This window comes from Rhinolophus hipposideros (genome assembly GCF_964194185.1).
Source record: "Rhinolophus hipposideros genome assembly, chromosome: 15".
Taxonomy (NCBI): domain Eukaryota; kingdom Metazoa; phylum Chordata; class Mammalia; order Chiroptera; family Rhinolophidae; genus Rhinolophus; species Rhinolophus hipposideros.
In genome coordinates, this window is record NC_138061.1 from 26,187,629 (window position 1) to 26,212,343 (window position 24,715).

The window sequence follows — 24,715 nt, forward strand, 5'->3', positions numbered from 1 at the left end:
CGCTGGTGCTCAGAAAGGGCCAAAGGGTCAAGTTCGAGACCCATGCTGGAATCAGCCTCAGGAGCCGGCTGAAGGCTGCAGCCCAGGGCCTGGCCCCAGGACCCGCTGTGCCGAGCATAATCAGACTCCCTTGTTCAGCTGCCCTTCTTTTTATTTTTCATGTTGCTTAAAAGTTGACATATGCTAAATGGAGAAAAAGTACATAATAAAAACATAAAAAGAAAAAAACGGTAAGTCGCCCAAATCCTATCAACCCCAAAATAGCCAGCAATATGATCTGTTGAGGGATTTTTCTTTCTGTTCTCAATTGTTCTTTCTGTTCTTTTCAATGCATACATGTACTGCTGGGATACATGGTGTGTACAATCCAAACTGTCACCATTAGTACGTCCTTCCTTGATCCTATGTTTATTCTAATCTGATGCCAACTGCTAGACCAATGATTCACAACCCTTGCCGTTCATCAGATTCACCTGTGGAAGCTCCATAAAAATGCAGAGGACCAGGTTCCACCCCTACAGATAGACTCGGGAATCAGTCTTTAACCAGGAATTAGGAATCAATCAGTGCCGGGCACTACACAGGATGCATTTCTTTATAACAAAAAGCTGGTCCCTCCCCCCACCCCTTCCTTCCTTCAAGAAACATGTGCTGAGCTGCTCCTAGGCACTAGGCCTGTGCTAGGGAACAGGGACACAAAGTCAATAAAATAGGCCCTCAAGGTCAGAGCTGGTAAAGACGGCAGACACAAGGAGATAACAGAAACCAGTGTACAAATGTAAAGACTACGACATACACATTATCATGGGGACGCAGGAGCTGGGGTCTCAGCCGGCCTGCAGAAGGTCCTGAAGTCTGCTCGGAGGCTAAGGGATGAGCAGGGCTTAGCCAGGCGGAGGGGACAATGTGAACACGGGCTCAGAGGTGAGCATGCTCTGGGGAACCACAAGCAGGGCTAGCCTGCAAAGCAGAGTGTAGCCTGCAAGGCAGAAGGCGACCAGAACTGGAGCCAAAGGGCAGGTGGGGACAGGACAGGAAGCGCTGTCAGGTCAGTGCAACAGTGTGGACACTACCCCCTAGCGATGAGAGGCCCCCTGAAGGGGTGAAGCAGAAGAACATACATTTTTGTAGGTCATGCTGGAATCCGTGTAGGGTGGGCTTAACGGGCCTCCCCTGGAGGCAGGAAGTCTCTTAAGACTGCTGCGTTAGCACAGGAGAGAAAATTAGGACCACAACTCAGATTGTACTGTGTATTACATGGCAGCGGAGTTTTAGCGGGGATGGAATTGAGAGGGCTGTGAGTCAAACATTCAGATTATTTCTAATTTTTCACAGTGCGGTGAAAGTCTTCACACATAAAGTTTTGCACACACTTCGGCTTATTTCCCTATGATAAAGTCTTGGTTGTGGGATTTCTAGGTCAAAGGTAGGGATATTTTTAAGGTTTTTGGTAGCTTTGCCAAACTGCTTTCCAGAACGACTGTATCAGTTTTCACTTCCACAACAGTGTCTAAGAGTGTTTGTCAGACCCTCTTTGGCCCCCACAAAGAAAGGCAGAGGTCAGCTCACATACACATACACCCCTGCCAGGGACGATGACTAGCCCAGAGGCTGAATCCTCTGCTTGGCCCTAAACAAAATGACTGTGCCCAGGAATAGGTCTCAGGACTAAACCGCAGGGCATAGCGCTGAAGGGTACATCAGTGTGGAGCTGGGCTGGGGCCAGGGAAGGGACACACTCTGCCCGCTCCAACCCATCCTCCTGCTGCGGCCAGTGATCTTCTTAACTGACATGTCACTGCCCTGCTCAAACACTTTCCATGGCTCCCCACTGCCTAAAAAACAAAAGCCAAACTCCTTAGCAGGGAAATAAAGGTTTTCAAAAAATACGATCTTCAATACATATTTCTACTCACTAATTTATTCATTCAACAAATATCTGAGTACCTGTTATTTGCCAGGTACTAAACAGAACACAGTGCTTCCTCTCAGGGGGCTTACACTCTAGTGAGACATAGATGATGCACGATCAGTGCAGACAGGCCAGGTTATACATTATGCTAGAAATAAAGTGATGAGAGGGGGCACCATTTTAGAAAGGGTGGCCAGGGAAGGCAGGTGTAAGGAGAGGTGCAGAGGCCAGAATGGAGCAAGGTGTGAGCCATGCAGACCTCTCTTTTACTCCCTCCACCTGTGCTCACCGACCCACCCACCCACCATGGACTTCCAAGTCTGCATGCTGTTGCTGTTGGTGCCCCTCCTCCGCCTGCTGAAACAGAACCCTTCTGTGCCCAGCTTGAAATCGTGTCTTCTGTAAAGCCCCTGAGTTCCTCAAGCCAACCCTGCTCCTAGCACTTCACTTCATCTCCTAGTCCAGTTCGAAGGCATGGGTGGTCTTTTAGCTCTGTATCTGCAGTGCCTCTCACACAACAACGACAAAATCTCTATGTTGACACTAACAGACGGTCTGGGCTCCACGCTTGCCCTCTCCTTGTACACTGAGTTGCTACAAGGCAGGAATTGCCTTACTCAGCTTCTGGTTCACCCAGCTTGGGCAGCACTGAGTGTGTCACACAGAGGGGGCATATTACTGGCAGAGAAATATTCCCCATCTCTGAGCACACACAAGTGAAAATACTCTCCATCTTTTGTGGTGAGACTGTTGGTTGTCTACCCAAATCCATTCTCCCCTTCTTGGTGAGCAGCAGCCCAGCTGGACTACATTTCCCAGCCTCCCTTGCACTCAGGGTGGCCACATGATTACATTCTTGCCAATGGAATGTGAGCTGTAGGGATGTGAGCCATAGAAGACTAGGCCCAAGGACAGCAGGAATGCCTCCTCTACCTTCTCTTATCTCTTCAATTGGTCAGAACTCAAGCATGGCAGCAACCCTGCTCCAACTACATGGACAATGATGTCCTGCGATAGAGCAATGACTCCAAAGGAACTGGATCCCAGAATGACGGCAAGTATCACAGCTGCCCCTCTTGCCTGGTCTGTTCACACTGGGTACATCAGGGACATTACATGAGACAGAAAAATAAACTTCTCACCCTTTAAGTCGCTGGAACATTATGCCCCTTTATATAGCAGTGTAGCTTTACATGAATGAATGCACTTGCCTTCACAGGGTGAGCTAAGCACCAAAGGGACCTAAGTCTCCATTGTTCTCAGTGCCGGCTGGAGAAGGGTGGGTCATGACCCCCCCCCCCGCCCCCCGCCAACCCCCTGAGATCTAGGAGCCTCAGGAGAAGAGGTGGGATGGAGGGGGTACACAAGTCAGGGCATACACTCCGTGCAGCACTCGTAAGGAGGCACAGACAGGAGCAGAAGAGCACTGTGGTAATAGTGGGAGAAAGTAGCATCAGACTCAATGGAAGGGATTGGAAAGACAAGCCTGGTCCCCAAAGGTTTAAGACTGCATCCGCTGTAAGAAAGGGTTAAGGGCTGCAAAACCAAGTGCACACAAACACTTATTCTAGCCCTGCTATGAGTCTCCTTACGCAGCCTGCTGGCTGTCACGGGGCCAAAGGGGAGAACAAGAGAAATGGGGAAGGAGCTGGCCTAAGAGATGGGGGGCCTAATTTCACCAACACCACCTCCCACGGAGGAATCAGGAACCAGGGAAGCTGTGTCTTCATCATCCTTGGGAGTCCAGAGACCAGCAGTCCTGGCGTAACTGTGGGTTTGCTACGCCCACCACTGCCTCTCCTTCGTTCCACTTCTGGGTCTCTCAGCTCTGAGCTTGGGTGCCCACCAGTCACACCCAGCCACAGGGCACAAGGAAGGAGGACAGCTACTGCCGTCCCAGCCCTCAGATGCCTGAGTCATCTGCCCAAGCACCGAGCCCTACCCTGGTACCTGCCTGACAGCTCTATACCACCTTCCATAGCCACTGTCACACGCTCATACCAAGTGCTGGGCTCGGCACTACTGAGGAAACAGAGAAGACAGGCCCTGCAGATGGGCTGCACAGGGCGAGGGGCTTGTGCTCTGGGGCCAAGCAGAGGATTCACATTCTGACCCCGCCCAGTGATTGGTCCTATGACTCCAAGCAAGCTTGAGTTCTCAGATCTATAAAACAGAGACAATGGTGCCACCTCACAGGGCTGCTGCAAAGACAAACTGTGGTATGTTCCTGGCACGCGGAAGGTACTCCACAAATGCTCATTTCCTTCTATTGCCCCCAAATGTCCTCCTTGTTGGGCTGCCATGATACATAAAATTTCTACCGCTGGGCCTGTCCTTCAGGATTAAGGCACTGTCGTGAAATGTCCCTGTAGAGTAAGATGTCACCTCCTGCAAGAGACAATTAAATGTTCTGGGCAGGCTAGCAGGCAGGCATCCAGAATGTCTGGCTGAGGTGCTGATGTTAAAGCTCCCAGGTGGAGACAGGAGTTGCTCTGAAGTAGCAGGCATGGCTGCAGAGCCCTAAAGGAGATGTTATAAAGATGTATGGTGTGTCAAGAATGCTAAATCTTAAGATCTGGGACTCTCCAGGTAGGCAGAGAAGATGCTAAAGTGCTGGAAGGCAGAAAAGCGCAGGGGTGCCTCACAAGAGAAAAAGGAGAAAAGCAAATGAAGACAAGAGCAGGGAGGTAACAGGCTCTAAAGGTGAAACAGGAGGGAGTCACCAGGGTGGCCCCAGCCCCAAGCAATGGAGGCCCTTCTCCATGTGGCTCAGCCATAACACCCTGGCCCCCTCCAGATCCCTCCTCCCAGCTGCCATGTCCTGTTCCTGGCACCAAATGGCTCTACGTGTCCATCCCCACCCTCAACCCACCAGCCAGGTATATTCTAAAGATGAAGGAAGCCAAAAGCTTTGATCTTGTTTGGAAAGGGCTTTTAGAATCTTGTCCATAGAACATGTCGGAGGCCTGGAAGTAGGCAGAATGCACCTGAGCAACAAAGGACAAGATTGAATATCTCCTGGGTGGTATTTCTTGCCTGGTCACATACTTGGGATGAACCTGGGAAAGGCCCACGCCCTCTCTTTATCCTCACCACACTAAGGTCACCAATGCTCACGCAACTCTAATCCCTCTAATCCCAGGAGCAGGAGTAGGAAATATTCACCAAAGGAAAGCAGACCCCGCTCCTCCAGAACCAGCAGGCGGGAGACACACACAGGAAGCCCAGGTGAGCTCTCCAAGCTCACTGAGTGTAGACCCCACCCCCTTCACCAGGACACAGGGAGAGGCAACGAGGCAGCACACAGGAACGCACTCTGTAGAGGGCCAGGCTGACGCAAAGACGTTCTCCTCATTAGAGCCATCAAAAGCTAGCTTCGCTCCAGGAAAGCCCAGCTGACTTGACTCAACAAGGGTGCTCAGTGGAGCAACTCCATACCAGGTGGGCAATTAGACAACATCGTGGTTTAGGCTTTAATGTCCTGTCATAACGCTCTGGAGTAGAAGAGGCGATCTCCTCTGTCTTAGAGGACTGAATTCCAATCAGTTGTCACCTGCTCCGGTAGCCTTCTGTAGTTAACAAAAGGGCTCCCACATATATCAACTCACTTGATGTTGTGGCAGCTCTAGCACTACACAACCCTCTACATCCTGGAGCCAGCTTTGCGGCCTCAGGAAGTAAGGCAAAGCAAAAGTCAAAGGACAATAGATGCCACTGTGTAAACATCGGTAACGCCATGGAGCTCCAAGAGGTACGCCCACCAGTCTGCCCTCCCCAGAAGCCGTCAGAGCACCAGCCTCCATGCCCGGGCCCAGGGACTGGCCAGGTAGTTGTGTGGCCCATTCCAAAGGCAGCCAGTCACACACTGCTGCCCACCTCCTGTTGGAGGAAACCTGGGCCCAGCCCTATAATTGTGCTTCAGAAAAAACAAGAGAACAGAACGCAGAGATCCAGGCTGGGCTGATGCAGGGGTCTGGATACTGCTGCTCGTGCCTGGCTGAGGGTGGCCTGCACAGGTCGATTCGGAAAAAACTACCAGGCCAGGGCAGGAGAGCTGCAACTTTTGCAGAACCAGATCCCATTGATGCCGGGAGGTCTCTCAGAGGGCAGCCCCCTTCTAATTTCAGACTGCTCTCCTTCAGGAAGAGAAACCGCCCTTCTGGGCAACAGAAAACTACCTTCATGAAACTTCTACCCACGAGTACCAGCTCTGTCTTCTGAAACCACATGACAAAATCTCTAAGCAGCTCCGTGTAGAGGTTAAAATCTCTTAGCACTTACTAGCTCGGGAGTCAGAGGCCCGTTCCACATCCCAAGTGGATCTTCTAATCTAAACCCCAGTTCTTTCCCTAATTAAGTAGATGATAATAGCCTCCTCTTTGGATACTGGTGAGGATTAAATGAGATTGTATCTACGAAGCCCCTAGCACAGTACCTGGCACGTAAGAAGGACTCAACAAATGTTAATAATAACACAACTGTTATTTGAGAATTTAAAGACTGCCTTCCTGATCTCCCTGCGCCTTTGTGTTTTCTTGCTAGGCAGTCCTAGTTCCTCAAGGCATGATTTCAAGTTCCCCATTCATCCCTTAGTTGCTCTGTCTCCTGGCAGATGTGGCACAAAGGCAGGCCTTGGGAAAGAGGACAGAAAACCTGGGTTAGCATTTGGACAGCCTTCCGGAAGATGATGGAGGGGCCTACTCAATCTCTAAATTGTACTGAGCACCTCCAATGAGCCAGGCATCGTGCTAAGCACTGCAGGCTCACCAGTCAGTAAGAGCTAGAGTTTAGTCCAAGAGTTAGAGTTTAGTCTACTCCATAAATTTATGGTCCATATGCATCCAAGCACTTAGAACGGAACTCGAATGCCATGTCCTCAAGCATGCCCTGCTCCCTTCCTTCCCCAAGGTGAGCAGAGCTCTCTACCCAGCAGAGTCTTCTTCCTTAATCAGCCATCATTTACATGTGAGGCCATTATCACTACCTGTGGGATGTTCCAGGTGAAAAGACAAAGAACGTTAAAGGTCTGTGCTATTCCAAATGAACAAGATGAGCACAGAACTCAGCACAAAGTAATAAGCACTCATCCTGGGAGGCTGACCGGAAGCTGGCTGGCCCTACACCTAGGTCACTGGCCCAGCTTCCCCAGAACTCCCTCCTAATGGTCCGTCTCTCTCTGAGGACACTGGGGAAGGGACATCTGCTATGGCAAGAAGGTGAGAGCAGAGGTTCACCACCTACAGCCATGGAAGGAAGACTCTAAGAGCTGGCTGGCCAGCCTAGTAGCTCTAGACAGTGCTCCCAACTCAGTCTCCCTGTCTTTTCTCCTTGAAAGGGAAAATACCTCCTCACTAGAGGGAGAAAAGCTGAGGTGGCCATTTGCTTCTTCCAATGGCTTCTTTCCCTTCCAGGATGGTGTGGGGACAAAGCCCCAGAAGGCAGTTTCCAGGCTCTCGGCCTCACATAGAAAGGTGCTGGCTCGGGTAGTAAATGGCCATCAACTGTGATCAGATGGCCATCAGCTGTGGCTAGCAGGCCGTCATCTGTAACCCGTAAGCCATTGGCCACTAATATAACTGCTGTGGCTACGCTAGCAGAAAAAAATGGGGGCTAGCAAGAGCGGATTGCAGAGAGGCAGATGCCGCCGGTGAGAATATAGTGATATGACTCCCCTACTTATGGCTCTGTGGGTGTTCCTTTTTGGCCTCACCATGTCCTGCATTCTTATGTGGGGAGCGGGAGCTGAGACCCCGCCCCACACCCCGCATGACAAATGGCGCAGCGAGCAGGGTCCCCTGCACGACAGATGGCATCAAGCTCTTTGAAGCCCAAGGCCTCCACTTATGCAGTTCCTTCTGTCCAGCGTAGGTAAGCACCCCCACCCCCTGGCTTGTACCCAGCACATGACTGCCAGGCCCACGGGCCAGTGGAGGTGGAAACCTAGCTCGTATTCGCTCACCAGCAATGGGCCCTGGCAGGGCTGCTTCTGCTCAGAGCAGGCATCTTTTCCTAATTCACCTAAAAGTGTCTCAAGGGTTAGCAAGAAGCCCTAGCCAGGGGTGGGGCCACATGAGACAAATATGGCTACCTCAGTCTCAGCCTTCAGGTGTTACCTTAGGTCTCCTTTTCAGGGAAGTCTTCTTGATTCTCCACCCCAAAATAATTCATTTCCCCTACCCTATAATTCTCTCCCAACACCCTCTTCTCTTCTTCGTAGCATGTGTTCCATTTTGATTACTTGAGCATAATCTGTCTTCCCATTATTCTGTGGATGACATGAGGGAAGGGCCACATTAGTTTTGTTCAGCTGTGGCCTGGCATGTAGAAACTCAATGCACGTCTGAGCTTTATACAGGTATGTGATTCAGATGAGCCTTGAACTCTCCAGGACTGGGCCTCTACACGAGCTATCACCTCCAGCCAGCATCCAGCAGGAAGTGAGTGGTATGGCCATCGGGTAGGCCACCCACAGCCACAAGAGGGTTTGGTCCAACTGAGACAAAGCAGGCAGGATGCCCCCAGACAGTGCACACCCTCCTCAGAGACCTCCAGTAAATAGCTGAGGGGCTGTAAGACACAGAATGACAGGACACTATGGTCTCCTGTTAGAAGGTCATTTTTCTCAGCCTTTTAAAGCACACACCCTCTGTGGGGACAGAGCCAGGAGTGTAGTTTCCAGTTTCCAGCAGAAATCCAGAGGGACAGCTCCACGCTCCGTGGAGCCGACCACTGGCCATTAATATAACTGCCGTGGCTACGCTAGCAGAAAATGCAGGCTAGCAAGAAGATGGTGGCTGAGCCTGCAAGCGGCGGAGTGTGGATTGCAGATTGCAGAGAAGTGGATTGCTAGCAAGTGAGATTGTTTGGCAGAGACAAGTGGATGGCGGGTTGCGGATAGTGTGGCTCCTGCCTCCTGTGTCTCCAACCTAGCCGCCAATGAGACGTGGTATGACTCCCCTATCTATGGCTCCGTGGGTGTTCCTTTTTGGCCTCACCATGTCCTGCGTTCTTATGTGGGGAGCGGGACCAGAGACCCTGCATGACTCCCTGCACGACACCTTCCTTTTGATAAACACATATTTCGAATACACACCTTGACCCCAAACTGTGCCACGCCCATTTGAGAATTACTATAACATCAGGCAAGAGTTCTGTCAAACTTCACTTTCAGTAGTTTACATTTTAAAAACACTATATTTTTGCAAACCTATAATGTGATTATGATACTGAATATGCTTTTTCAAACTTCACATATTCCCCAATCCCCGGAGATTTTTATGTTCTCCCCTCACCCACTGACAATCACCACTCACAGCCAAGAACAGAACACAGGCCTACCACAGAGAGTAGCCATGTGTTCTAAGTCAATACAGAATGTGGAGAAGACGCAACCTTTGGGGCATATTTCTAGCCCTCTCAGAATAGAATGGCAACATGATCTAAGTGGGAAGACCATCACATGGAAAGTCAAGAGAGTAGGCTATTATTTCTAGTTCTAAAGCTCCTTTGTCAGGATAATATCCAATTAAGTTCCTAAGTCTAGGAGAATGTTTTCTAGCTGTAAAGTGTGGCACTAGAACCTGCGAGGCCACAGCCAAAAGAAAAACCACGACCCCGAGCATCCTAAAGTCTTCTCATTGTTTGGGGTGTAGAGAAAAGAGAAACAAAACACAGCTCTGAAAACACCACCACACCGCAAGGCTTCCTTATCTGGACTAGTTAACTAGTTGCAACAGGCAACTCAGGGAAAGGAGAAGTTCAAGTCTAAGTGGGCTATGGTATGCCTGGCCTGCATACAACTCTCCTCTCCAGTGGGAGGCAGATATATCACCACGGTTAGGACATGGGCATGGGAGTCAGACCCACATGAGTTCTAGTCTTGTTCTGCCATTTAACTCACTGGTGAAGTCAGATAAATCACATAACCTCTCTGTGGGGACAGAGCCAGGAGTGCAGTTTCCAGGCTCTCGGCCTCACGTGGAAAGGTGCTGGCTCAGGTAGTAAATGGCCATCAACTGTGATTGGATGGCCATTAGCTGTGGCTAGTTGGCCGTCAGCTGTAACCAGCGAGCCACTGGCCACTAATATAACTGCTGTGGCTACGCTAGCAGAAAATGCGGGCTAGCAGAGATGGTGTCTTGAGTGAGCAGGAGAGGATTGCAGTTAACACGGCGGATTGCAGCTAGCCAATGAGGTTGGTTGGCAGAGAGAAGTGGACAGCAGGTTGCGGATAGTGTGGCTCCTGCTTCCTGTGTCTCCAACCCAGCCACCAGCGAGACTATAGTGGTTTGACTCCCCTATCTATGGCTCCGTGGGTGTTCCTTTTTGGCCTCAGCATGTCCTGCATTTTTATGTGGGGAGCGGGACCAGAGACCCCGCAGAACACCGTGAATGACACTCTCTGAGCCTCAGTTTCCCTCAACTGTGAGATCATGATACTACAGCTTGCCTCACCAGGCTATTGTTAAGATTAAATGAGAAAATTACATGTAAAATGTTTAGCACAGCATCTAGAAAATGATAAGGGAACACACAAAGTATTTACACGTGTTAGCTTTATTATTTTTATTACTATTATTGTTTCCCAGGAGGAATGCAGGCAGCTGGATGGGCAGCCCAGAGGTACCTGGCAACCCTCTCATTCTTATTTCCTATTTATTGTCCCAAATGACATGACCTCCGTTGCTGAGGACGAGAACAACTGGGCAGGCCAGTGAAATGCACAGCTGCTGTGTTTAACACTCCAAGGGGCCCGAGTTTGGAAATGCGCTGGCAGGAGAACACCAAGTCTTGCTGGGTGTGGGGGGAACAGGAGACTCCAACAGAGGCCAAAAGGGCGGGAGGGGGAGGAAGAGTACGCATGGGGGAAAGACCCAAACCAGAGACACTGTGCACAGAAAGCCAGCCTTCTAGGAGAGAGGAAGCTGCAGGTGAGCCATGGGGAAGCCAGGAAGGGCAGGATGTGGGCAGCAGGGGAAAGCTGGGCCACATCCTGAGGAAGAGGCAGCTGGGGAGAGAGAACCATGCTGCCGAGCGCTGCTGGATGGACAAAGGTTGGAACAGGAAGAAAAGGAGGGCCACAGGCTCTCTCACTGATTGACCTCGGGTACCCTCCTCAAGCCCTGTCTGCCCCCCACCCGATTTCACAAGCCCCAGGATTTCACCAGTATTCCAGGCACTGCCACCATCTACTGTCCCCATCTGGGTCCTCTTCTAATCCGTGGCAAAACAGGATGCAGGTTTCATCATTTCCCCTTTCCTGGGAACTTTGGAACAAGTGCTCCGTGGTTTTCTCAGGGAACGGGCCTGGGAGGCCCATAGGAGGAGAAATCACCTTCCAGTTCCACACTGAAATGTGCATGGGTTAAGCTGCCCATACCTGCTCCCTGCCCAAACTGCTCTTTTCTTTCTGTTGGAAGGAGAGCTCAGCCTCAGTCCTGCCCAATGGGCTCTACCCACACACAGCACCCATCAGGGGAAGGCTGGAATTGGGTGGGGTTGAACTAATCCTTGACCTAATCAGTCATTCAGGCACCCCCAGATTCACTTCCAGACAAGCACTATTCTCAACATAACCCAGGTAACATGGAATCAGCAGCACTGTCACCCACCTGAGGGGCGGGGCTGGCTGCACAGAGCCAGTGTCAGGCCCCGCCACATCACATGGCGGCGGGTCTAGGAAGAAAGGGTCCCTGACTTCGCAGAGGGATCACATGCAGGACATCACACAGGCAGCGACGGAAATAAGGCTGCCTACATCTGCACCGGTGTTTCCTGTGCACAAAGCATCGTCATGTGCATAACTTTTGACCTTCCCCACATCTCTGTCATTCCCATGTGGAAGCTGAGGAAGCTGAGGTGACTTGGGCAGGGTCATAGATCCTGAGAAGCAGATTCTCCAGCAGTCTCCTCCTTTACCCCAGAACTTCCCTTTCTGCTTTAAATGTATGCAATTCTCCCAACTGAGAAAAACAAGCGCTCCAGTAGCCCTGCTGCTCCGGAGGCTAACAATCTCTCTTCTCCAAGTGCCCAGTGTTGCCAGGCCCTCCTCAATGCTCCCACCCTGCCAGCCACATCTCTGGCCCTCCCTCTGCTCTGGTCAACCTGTCACCCAATCCTGTGGACTCTTTCTTCAAAGGGGCTTCTGTACCCGTCACTTCCACTCCCGACATGTTGACACAGAGCCTTTCCCTCCTCCTGAGCACTGCAGGCCTCCAGCTTGGTCTCCGTCTCCCATCCTGCCTGAGACACCGTTTCATCCTGTGACCCTCTGAAGTCGCTCTGAAGTCCCCAGCATCCCCCTGGTCACGTGCTCCTAGTGGCTCCCCACTGCCTGCACACTCCTGCCCCACAGCTGGCTTTCCAGGCGCCTCGCAGGCCTCCCGGCCTCTCCCCACAGCACACAGCTGCCCCTGGCCTCTCCCTGCGCCCCTGCTGTAGCTCTGACCGGTCCTCCTCCCGAGTCTCTTCCTCTAGTCCACCCTTCCAGGCTCCACTCTCCTGCATCCACAAGCATCCCGACTCTAGAAGATAGGAGATTGTTTCTCAACGTCTGTCCTGCCCGAAGCTCTCAGAGGGCCCCCTCCCCACACCAGCTGCCTGGACCTGGGTGGTCCTGTGACCCAGAGAAGCCAATCCACAGGCTGCCAAAACTCGGCAGTGTGCTCAGCCATGCAACACGCCGATGAGTAAGAGGAGGCTGGGTCTACAGAGAGGGAAGCCAAGAGCAGATGTTCAGATGAAAGCGGAGAGGCCACCAGCCCCCAAAAGACAGAGCCGCCTCCCTCTCTGACTGCTCTCCAGCCCCAGCTCCCATGAGACTGGGCTGCCTCACCGTAATCCTGCCAACAATCCCTCTTTCCCTGAGCTAACCTGGAGGGGCCTCTGTTCTCTGTGTGGAACACTGTCGACACTAGCTGGGGGAGCCCCGAAACCCTCATGTGACAGCCCTACCAGTAGGAGCCGTACTGGGCAACAAGCAGGCTCTGCTGAGGGGCACTTTTCTTGTCTCCCCCTCTGATCAGTAAGTGTTTCACACACACCTGGTTTCCTCCCTGGGGCCAGGACTCCTCAATTAGAGCTGGAGGAGCAGACAGCTTTGGGGCTGTCTGAGTGGCTCACCAGTTCTCTTCTGAAGATGCCCCCAATCCACGTAGGGTCAGGACTGGCCCCTGCCAGGCATGTTTTGTTGCATGTGACATCATCCCCTGACCAGGGCAGAGTGGGCCAGGGGTAGAGACGTGAACCAAGCCGGTCCAATCGAACTCGCTCCCCTGGGAATCTGGACTTTGGACTAGGAGATGTCAGTCTGTCTGAGTGTGGCTGGAACTGGAGCAGAAACACTTGGGACAATGTGGGCTGAGGAAGAAGCCAGGCTGCAGAGACAAGAGACAAAGGGACAATCTAACGAGATTTTTCTAGTCCCTGCTTAAAGCAGGAATCCTGCCATGGGGTCCTGAGCACCCCCTGAAATTTTATAATAAATCATATGTTTTACTTAAGCTAGGTTCAGTTGGTTTCTGTTACTTGCAATTAAGGGGTCCTAATACAGCTGGGATCTCCCTTATGCTCCTCCAGGAATACAAAGCAGGAACTCGACAAACAAACTCACTGAACGAGGGAAAACTGGCCCCAGACTTTGGCTTTCTGATTTCTGCCAAAGGCACCGCTGTGCCCTACAAATACTCCACGGATAAAATGTGTAACTCAGCTCTAGGCAACTTAAATTCAACGTATTTCCCTTGGCTGAAATACATGATATCCTCATTTTGATCTCTTCTGTGGGACAATCTAGCACTAAGAGGAAAGGGAGGTGGGAGGAGGCAAGTCAAACTGGATCCACAAACTCTGTTAACCCTCTGACTACCCCACTACAAACAACTCTGCCCCGAGATCTCTTTCCCTCTGCCATAACCTCCCCCCCCCCCCCCCCGTCTACCCAAGATGACCATCATCTCCAAGAGGTCACAGCAACCCTGCTGATGGGTCATTTATGCCAGAGGCCATCACAAGGCCAGACCCAGGAATCCCAAAACTGGAGGAAACCTCAGAGGGTTGTCTTGCCTAGTGGTTTTCGAGTTGTGTGCTCTGCAGGACCCCAGGACTTCAGGGGAATCTCTTGAGGCCCTGGTCTCCTTGGCATCACCAGTGCAGTGCCCATTTGGTTGTATGTATCAAGCTACCTAGTAAGCTTGCATCTGAAGGTGTTCTAGTGGCTTAAACAAATAGTACAAAATTCCTGTTCCAGACCAATTCCATCATTGAGATGAGGAGTCAGGGAATCAGGTTGTGAAACGGCACAGGTGCTAAGAGGCAGAGCCGAAGGAGAACTTTGGCCGCCTGACTCTCCTGCTGCCTTTCTCCCGAGGCTGCTACTTTAGTCTCACTCGGGCCTGGGAGGGGCCAGAAGCCTGGTCCTGTGTGGGAGAGCACTGGCGAGGGAACAAAGGGAGGACAATACTGCGCCCACCATCGGGCCCGGAGTCTGAGGTGACCCTGGCGGCACTGGCAGAAGGGCAGTGCTAAACAGCCAGAACAGTATGGAGCTGTCCTGATGCTAGTCCTCCGCTATATATAGTTTCTCCCCTGAAATGACCTCAAGCAGCCGCAAAGCTTGTGGTGTGGCAAAACTGGCTATGTGTCCCCAACTGCAGAGGAGGGGAACTCTGCTGAAAAATCCAGGTGATAAATGGGAAAGAAAGGAGTCTGTGGGGTGGGGGGTGAGGGGAGGCAAACTTTTGAGATAAATCAGGAGAGATTCTTTCCCTTGAACCTCTGGGCAGCAGCAGAGGAACAAACCTGAGACTCTCGTGGAGTGAGTTGGTGATGAAATCTGCGTCCTGAGTCTGGGATGCTGCAGCCCCTCCCTGGCTTCTTCACAGGCTCTAGTCTTGGCTGCTCGCAGATGTTGGGTGTCTCTTCCCAAACCGCATCATTCATCTGCACCCATGTGCAGGAACCAGCAGAGGCTCTCTTTGACCTAAATGCCTCCGTTTATTATCAAGACCTTCCCTAACCTTGGTGTATAGAGTCAATTTGATTCTACTGCCGAAAAGAAAAGAAAAAGGAAAAAAGAAAAGCTAGAAAGATAAACACCAAATGAGGAATGGGGACTTTCTCTGGGTGCTAGGAGTATGACGATTTTCTTCTTTGGGCCTTCTGGTATTGTTCACATTTTTTTACATGAACACGTATTACTTTTACAATAAAGAAAATAATATTACTTGCTTCTCTCTAACCTTATCTTCCAAACCCTCTTTCCTTATCCTTAACACCTGCCCTATCCCACCTCAACTCTTTCTAAAGTGTCTACACATTGCCTTTGTATCTACTTGTCTACACATTGTCTTGCTTCAAATGGTATCTCACATTTGTCTTTGCTTCCTCCCCTAGATAGACGGAAAACTATCATGCATGGTGAGACATACATGTATAATATGTGCACAAATATAATATGTTTGCAGGAATGAGCCAGGATGTAGCAGAAAGGACACAGAGAATGGAGTCAGATTTCCTGGGTCAGATACCAGTTCTACCTCTAACTTTTAAGGGAAGACCAATGGCTTGGCCAGCGGCTTAACCTCTCTGAACCAGTTCTTCCAGCTGAATTCGTTATAATTGCCAATTCCCTTCCCCTAAAAGATTAAGGATGGGTTCTGAGCAAGACTGCCAATCTCACAGCTTTTAAACAAGGGATCATTTCACCTGTAAAACTAAGGCCCCAGATCCAGCCTACAAGAGGGTGTTCCCATCCATATCTAAACTAGCACGGGAAGTGGAAGGGTGGGTAGCACTCATGAAAAACAGGGCCTGTAAGCTCAAGTCTCTCCTTGGACACTTCTCTGGTACAGGGTTCTTGGCACAGACCAGTGCCCAAGGAACGGTGCTGTCAAAAGTAGCAGGCTGAGCACCTCTGTCCAGGGCTGCAGGAAACGTGACTGATGGTCAACAATGAGCCGGACATTCAGGCCCTGGATCTTCCATGGGACACGTGTCACAGAGTGACAGAGCTCAGCCTAGCAGGACAGAGCTAGGCTCAGCTTCAAACAGGAGGGGTCAGATGCAGATCAAAGAGCCCGATGAAGCTTTCCTTCTGCCTATCGACTCCAAAAACTAGCCTATCCTGCTTCCCAGGGAGGGGGCCCAAATAACATACAGCATGTGAAGGTTTTAAAAATTCATTTGGGACCTTGGTAACAGTAAGTTTCCAGCCAATAAGCCCCCCACCTCCTCAGCAATCTGCCCTGGACTGGGCCACAAACAAGAATATTACACTGGGCCAGACCTGGGTGACCTCTGGGTTCTGTAAACCTGATGTGAGAGCACAAAGGAAAGAAGGGCAAACAGCCACCAGAGAAGTTGGCCTGGGGCACAAACATGGCATGCAGAGCACCTCCAGCTCCCCAGCCTCTTCAGCTCACCCTGGACCCTCAGCACTGTGCGTCCTGATTCTGCCCACTGGGTGTGCCCAGGCGGAAACGGGTTTGGAAAAAATAAAACCAAATCACAGAAGCTCCGGTATTACGCAGTCCATTACACTGTGAGCTTCTTGAGGAAAAAGGAATGCATGTTCCACGATGTGCCCCATGGACAGCACAGTCCCATGCATGGGACAAGGAAGACGCAGTGAATATTCAAAGGCAGTTTCCCATCGTGGTTAACGTACAGGCCCGGGGAGTCAACTACCAGGATTCAAACAGCAGTTCACCCGCTGTCATGGGCAAACATCTTAACCTAAGCCTCAGTTTCCTCCTCTATAAGGTGGAGGTAATTATGCCTACCTTAAAGGCTCATGTGAAAACTGAAGGTAATGATGTCAAACACCTAGCAGGGTGCCTCACACATCTGTGGCCGAAAATTAATAAATGGTACTGAGTTCAGTAACGATGATTTCTAGAGCTGCTGTGAGGTTTTGGGAAGTGAGATGCTCAGGTCACATGACTGTTTATTTGGAGAAACAGCGCATTCGCTAAGTAAAAATCCAATGCCATGTGTGATATCCCATTATACAGAGGACAGTGTGGTCTGTTTCCCAGACGCAGCATGGGTGGTGGAGGTGGAAGGAGGGACAAATCCATGAAGGTTGTCACCAAGTGCACTTGCTCGCACATTCAGGATATGTGCTGTGAGAACTGGCAGAAGTAGACTATTTGCTAGTCATGGGTGGCAATGACGTCAGTAAACCAGCTATACCTGTTTAGGGTCCAGTGAGCCCTTAAGTGGAAATTGACAGTGAGGCAGATATTGCATGGAAGGAACCCAGGGCCAAAAATCAAAAACAGTGGCTTGGAATCCAAAATCCTTCGTTTCTCAGTATGATTCTGAACATGAGAGTTAAAATCACTGAGCCTCTCCCCTACAAGGAGGACAATCTCAGCCTCAGTGAATCATCAGGAAGATTGGATGAGATGTGCATAAAGTGCCTACTGCAGCGTCTGCCGCACCGTCGGTGCTCAGGAAATAACAGTATATAATGATCATAAAACAACTGTTTTCTTTCCTTTTTTTAATATAGTTGCAGGGGGCTGTGTAGCAAGTGTGGAAAGTGGCTTTGCCACGGATGTTTATTGCCAGTTTCTTGGAAGTTCATGGAGGAAGTGTTTACAGTTGACAAAGTGTATCAGAAAAATGTGGGCGACCAGGAAGGAGGCTCCAGGAAGGAAGCCCCAGGGGACCCAGAGGTGTGTGCCAAACTGGAGATGGGCCACAGCAAACCGAGGGCACTACTGAGCCCTGGGCTACCAGGCAAGAAATGTTTGCATGTGTAAGACAGCCCAACCATAGCCACTGGTTGTTGCTGGAATCAGCAAGAGTGTGGGGGTGTTGCACAAGATTTATTACTAAGAAGAGTTGAGGGCAGGCCCAGTGATTCAGGTGGTTAGAGCTCCGTGCTCCCAACACCGAGATCGACGGTTTGATTCCCACATGGGCCAGTGAGCTGCGCCTTCTACAGCTAAGATTGTGAACAACGGCTCTCCCTGGAGCTGGGCTGCTGTGAGCAGCCGGAGGTTGGCGTGAGCTGTCGTGGGCTACCGTGTACTGCCGTGGGCTACCGTGTGCTGCCATGAGCAGCCGGTGGCTAGCGTAAGTGGCTGGCAGGCAGTGTGAGTGGCAGGCAGCCAGCCTGAGCTGCCATGGCTACCGTGTGCTGCCATGGGCGGCTGGCAGCCAGCACAAGTGGCCAGCAGTCATCGTGAGCTGCTGTGTGTTGCCGTGGCCGGTGGCCAGCACGAGTGGCCGGCAGCCGGCAAGAGCTGCCGTGAGCTGCTGTGAGCGGCTAACCAACAACCGGAGACCGACTGCCTCTGCCTCAGCCGGGGAGAGCGCAAGGCTCATAATACCAGGAGGCTCACAATATCAGGGGCCAGTGAGCTGTGTCCTACACTGAGAAACAATGGCTTGAACCGTTGTGGCGGGGGGAAGGGAGGTAGAAGAAGGGTGGGGAAGAGTTGACATTGTCAAGTTTTTGTGAATGATTCACATTTTTAAAAATGAAGCTGGATTGAAGGCTATCTCTCTAATAACATCACTTTTGAGCAACTTGCTTCCGATTTGCTTTCCCAAATGAATAATTAGAATAACAAGAATGGTAGAAAATCAGTTAGTATGCTCAGTGGAAGCTAGGTTTTGTGTATAAACTTCATTGGCCATGCCTCTCAACGTGGAGGGAAGAGAAAGGTTGGGGACAGCTGGCTTAAATACAGTGACAAGCATGGTAATAATAGTAAAAAAAAAAAATAACCATTTATTGGGTATTTTAATATATCCCAGGCACCATTCTAAGGACTTTATGTGCATTAACTCATTTAATCCTCACAACAACCCTATGAGGTGGGTACTGTTATCCTTATTTTTCAGATGAGGAAAGTGAGACCCAAAAATCCAAAACAACTTACCCAAAGCTAACGAGCTGAAGGAGCTTGGATAAAAAAATGCAAATGGACACTAAATGCGTAAAACACTTGTTATAACTGTCATAATTACCTGCTACCAAAAGAAAACTGTATCTTATAAACAACCTCAGATTTTGCCAATCAAAAGAAATGCATGGCCAGCCTTTTCTACACACTCCAGGGGAAGGGCTAGAGGGTAGACAAAATCAGGTTTCCCAGGGTCTGTAGGGGAGGCTACAGTCTGCTCCTCCCAACACTTGGGGCTGAACAAGGCAGTAGAATACAAGTCCCCTAAGGAACAATGAACTTTGTCTTAGATATTGTCATTAATAACTCACTGCCATCATCTGCTAAGCATCTGCTGTGTGTGGGCACCATGCGGATCACTTCATATACTTCATCATCTATAATCCTTGAATACACTATGTGGTTGTACTCTTGTCCCATTTTACAGATGTGGAAACTGAGGCTCTGACCTGAGGCTTTCTCACCATAGCGACAAAGCACTGCCTTCCATGGCTTCTGCCTCTCTGCTACATAGTTGTCAATAATCCTGGGCAGCTTAACATCCTCACTGAGTCCCAGTTTCATCATCCATAAACCAGGAAAAATGATTCCTGTCATGCCTACCTAACAGGATGGCTGTGGAGATCAAATGATAACATAACACTCGAGAAAGCACTTTGAAAACCGCAAAATGCTGAGCAAAGCAAAGGAGCCTCAGTTTTATTAATTACAAAGAGTGACACCTGATCCTGCAAGCACTTTGCTAATGTGACTGTTGCCTCTTTTCCCTTGGGAACTTGGGAATAATTCTAAGGCACTCTTTTCTTCAAGTCCCAGGCATCTGGGAGTTGGAAAGTGGAGGTTCATTCTGGAAGGAGGAGAAAATGATGTCTGCACTCTGTGTTTCTCTGTAGGAACACAATCTTGGCTGAAATTCTATTACTTCTAGCAGACTCAGCACTCAAACAACATTCAACGCATATTTATTGAACACCTACTATGTGCCAAGCACATAGGAGTCCTAGGTGTGCAGGTTGGGGTCTACGGGCTGGTAAATTAAAAGAGGAGGTGACAGCAATGGGACGGGAGCAAAGTGGTTATAGTCCCTGGACTATGCAGACTTCCCAGCTGACCTCCCAGATTCTGTTCATGGGGGTTAGGGGAGGAAGCTCACAGCACAACGGAATAAGCTCTGAGCACCGGAATCTGAGTCAAAGTACTTAAACTGAGTTCCAGTTCTGCCTCTTCTCAACATCATGACCACCAGCAATCAGTTCACCTTCCGGACCATCAGCTTTCCCATATGTAAAATGCATAAAAATGTTCCCATAGGCAAAAGGGGGACAATCAAATAAGTTGATTATCTGAATGGACCTAGCATGTTGCCTGAAGGTACTCAATAATAAACTTTTATTTGAAAAACAAAAAACACGTCTTCTCTTCCTCCCATTCCGGTGAAAATAAACTACAGTGGACAAATAGCTCGGGCTCTGAGATCAGACCACTTGGGCGCCAGTCCTGGCGTTGCTGTTTACAGCTGTGTGGCCTTAGGTAGGAGATATTACCTTTCTAAGGCTCGATCTCTTCATCTGTAAAAAGGTGATAATAATGTCCACCCATAGAGTGGTTGTGAGGATAGACCGAGATACTGCATGTGATGCTCCTGGCTCATGGGAAACACCCAGCAAAGGAGAGCTGTTGCTACTGCATCTCTTCCAGCCCTTAAAAACAACAAAACTCCAAGTCAACGGGCTTGCCTCTAAGTCCCAAGCTGCCTGGGGACTGGCTGACTACCCAGGCTTGGGCTTTGGTGCCAGCCTCCCAGAGGAGACAGGTACAAATGAGGAGCCATCCCCACCCCCCACTCTCCCAACCTTTACCCTGCAGAAGGTGCTCCAGCACTTTTCTTAACAGATTCCTCTTTCCAAGAGCAACAGATATAGAAGTTGCCGGGCTGGGGTCAGAAGTGTGGATGCACACTGAGCTCCAGCTCCCTTCCTTGTAAGCTCAGAAAGCAGGGAGGTCTTGTCCCCAGAAGCTCAAAGCACATGGTCTTGTCCCCAGAAGCTCAAAGCACATGGTCTTGTCCCCAGAAGCTCAAAGCACATGGCCTCGAGCAACAGACAAATGCCATGTTGCCACGTCACTGTAACACTCCCTACCTTTCACTCATCCCTACATTTTCCATTTGAACCACAGTCCTGCATCCCTCACATGCAAAAGGGAGATAAAAAACAGTGGTGCTCAACCAGAGTAAGACAGCATTAACATTCTTTAGGAGCCAGTTGAAAGATAACACAAAAATGTTTTGCTTAACTGGAGGCATCCATCCATCTACACATCCGTCCATCTGTCCATCCATCCATCCCAAACATTTGACCACATATTTAGAAACCCAGAAGCAAGCCAAATTCTGACTTACCAGAAATATGTCACAGACTCTCCCCCCACAAGCTCCCATACTTGCCTCTCTGGGGCACCCCTCAGGCTTCACTTTGAGCCCATCTACACTTTATCTAGGCACAATTCTAACAAGCTCAAGAAATTGGAGGTGTTGCTATTTGAGCCCAGCAGATGGGCTCTCAAGAAGTACTATGATAAGTGAGATACCACTTCACACCATTAGGATGGCTACTATCAAAAAAAAAAGAAAAATCCCACAGACAATAGCAAGTATTGGCAAGAACGTGGAGCAACTGGAATCCTCATGTACTGTAAATGGTGCAGCTGCTGAGGAACACAGCATGGCAGTTCCTCAAAAACATTAAACACAAAATGTCCTTCGATAGATGAATGGATAAAGAAGTTGTGGTACATATACACAATGGAATACTATTCGGCGGTAAGAAAAGATGATATAGGAACATTTGTGACAACATGGATGGATCTTGAGAGTATAATGCTAAGCAAAATAAGTCAGACAGAAAAAGCAGAGAACCATATGATTTCACTGATATGTGGTATATAAACCATAAACAACAAAAGAACAAGACAAACAAATGAGAAACAAAAACTCATAGGCACAGACAATAGGTTAGTGGTTACCAGAGGGTAAATGGGTTAGGGGTGGGAGATGAGGATAAGTGGGATCAAATATATGGTGATGGAAGGAGAACTGACTCTGGGTGGTAAACACACAATGGGATTTATAGATGATGTAATACAGAATTGTACATCTGAAATCTATAGGGATTGCATTAAATCTGTATATTGCTTAGGGTAACAACAAAAACAAAAACAAAAACAAACATTAAACACAGAATTAAGATATGGGTTAGCAATTCCACTTCTGGGAATATACACAAAACAACTGAAAGCAGGGTCTCAAACATAGTTGTACACCTATGTTCATGGCAGCATTATTCACAATAACCAAAAGGTAGACACGACCCAAGTGTCCGAGGACAGATGACAGATAAGCAAAACGCAGTATATACATACAATGGAGTATTTATTATTCAGCCTTAAAGAGGAAGGAAATTCTGACACATGGCATAATATGCATGAAACTTGAAGACATTATGCTAAGTGAAATAAGCCAGACAGAGAAGAACAAAAACCACATGATTCCGTTATATACAGTATGTAGAGTAGTCAAACTCTTGGAGAAACAAGTAGAATGCTGGTTGCCAGGGACTAAGGGGGGGGGGGAGAATGGGGAGTTTGTGATTAATGGGTACAAAGCTTCAGTTTGGGAAGATGGAACCAGTTGTAGAGATGGATGGTGATGACGGTTGCACAACAATGTAAATGTACTTAAATGCTACGGAACTGTCCACTTACAAGTGGTTAAAATGGTAAATGTTATGTTATGTATATTTAACCACAATTTTTTAAATGGGGGGAGTGACCACTGACTGATAGGGAGAAAACAGAGCAACAATTATAGGTGGAGACATGAACCCCAAAAGCACAGCAGCAGGGAACTACTTAGTTCAGGGCCTACTGCTCTAGAGACTAGGAAGCCCAGGGGCCCCACGCTGTCATAAGCACAACAGCTGATTAGGCAGGACTTTTTTCATTCAGAGCTTGGAACAGGATTCCAGAGCCTACCCACACCAATACTGCTGCTTGGGACTTTGAGGTAGGTCCCTTTTGAACAGGCTCTCTCCTGGCAACTTCCTTCTGCCAGCCACCCGTTCACCCCACCCCCTCTTCTTTCAGAGATAAAGGCTTTTGAGAGAAAGCCTTTGTGGTCCCCACCTCCAAGCAGGTGCTTTGTACATATAGATACGAACTCAACACCATCGAGTTGCAAAGAGAGGTTATCATGCTCAGTATACTATGCTTGGAAGCATGTCATCTATTTCAGAAAGAAACAGAAGATTCCTAGGGCTGAAGTACCGTGTTGCCCATCCAAAAATAGTTTTTAAACATTTCTTTTATAGTTTTGCTCTTTAAAAAAAGAAGAAGCTTCAATGATCTGGTGGGGGGGGGGAGGGAATCACTGGCTATGGGTTTGTGTGTAAAAATCCTGTAGCTTTAAATAATAGAAACTTTGTAAGTTCACAAAGTCTCTTTTCATCCAGAATCTCACTTGATTCTTACAACCTCTCTGGGAGGGGGGCAGGGCAATAGTCATCGAATTGTACAAATGGGGAAACTGAGGCTCAGAGAGATCGAGAGGCTTGTCCAAAGTCACACACACAATTAGGAAGGAGAAGAGAACCAATGACTTACTTCCCATCAATGCCAGATGAGGCTCTGGGTTGGGACTTCATATTTGAGCAGATCATACAGCCATGAAAATAATTTTAAAAACAGTGTTAACTTATTTTAACCCCATAACATCTCTCTGAAGTAAACTGGAGATGTTACCATCTTTTGATTTTTTAAACAGAAGATCAACCAAGCACAAACAAATAACTTGCCCAACATCACTCAAGAAAGTGGCAAAGAGACAGACCTCCTCCCTTTTGAATGCACTTGACCTCGACCACTTCCCTACAATGTCTTGACACACTCAAAACTTAAAGGAGCTCATGCAGTTTTTATATAGGTTGTACCATATTTCTGTGAACTTGGCAGGGAGTAGATATACCTTTGTTCTCTTTTTAATAGCTGGAAAAGAAAAAAAAAGGGTAAAGAAATCTTTAAGTTCCTTTTCAGCTCTAAAGTTCTATGATTCTAAAAATTCCTCAGCAAGCCAATGAGCAGAAAAGCCTGGAATCCACATCACCCTCCTTCCTGCCTCCGTTTATTACACCACCTCATCCCTGCCCCTTGAGTTAATGACTGCAAATACCAGGTGTGCCTTGGAGGCGGGGCCACTCTTACATAGATGCACACATAAAATGACAAGAAAGTGCTACTGCCTAGCTAGGACCTTAGTAGGGAGCTTCACTCTGCTCTCCTACTGTTTCCCCCAAAATAAGACCTAGCCAGACAATCAGCTCTAATGCATCTTTTGGAGCAAAAATTAATATAAGACCCAATCTTATTTTACTACAATATGAGACCAGGTCTTATACAATGCAATGTAATATAGTATAATGCCAGGTCTTATAGTAATTTTTGCTGCAAGACATGCATTAGAGCTGATTGTCTGGCTAGGTCTTATTTTTGGGGAAACATGGTACTTCAGCCCTAGGAATCTTCTAGCAAGAGGCTTCCAAACCACAGGGAATTATGTCCCAGGTTTCTCAGACCTTCCCCAGGCCTAGGGTAAGAGAGAAGCCAGTTCCAGGAACAGACCACCACTCTGAGGTTGCAGCTTAAGTTCCTTCATTAGATACCTGCCCTAACACCCATCTAATATTGGAGCGCAATCAGGTCTGCTCATTCCTGCTCTTCTATAAACCTCACCAACTCCATTAGACACACTAATTTCATCCAACAAATATTAGGCATCTACTATATGCCAGGCACTGCTCCAGGTACCAGGGAGTGCACAAATAATCTCTCG

At 49.0% G+C, this 24,715-nt stretch overlaps 1 protein-coding gene across 3 annotated transcripts in view; it reads right to left on the reverse strand.

Moving 5' to 3' along the window:
- Positions 1-24,715, reverse strand: part of UBTD1 (ubiquitin domain containing 1) — a 52,874-nt gene that overhangs the window by 22,953 nt on the left and 5,206 nt on the right. The window lies entirely within an intron of this gene.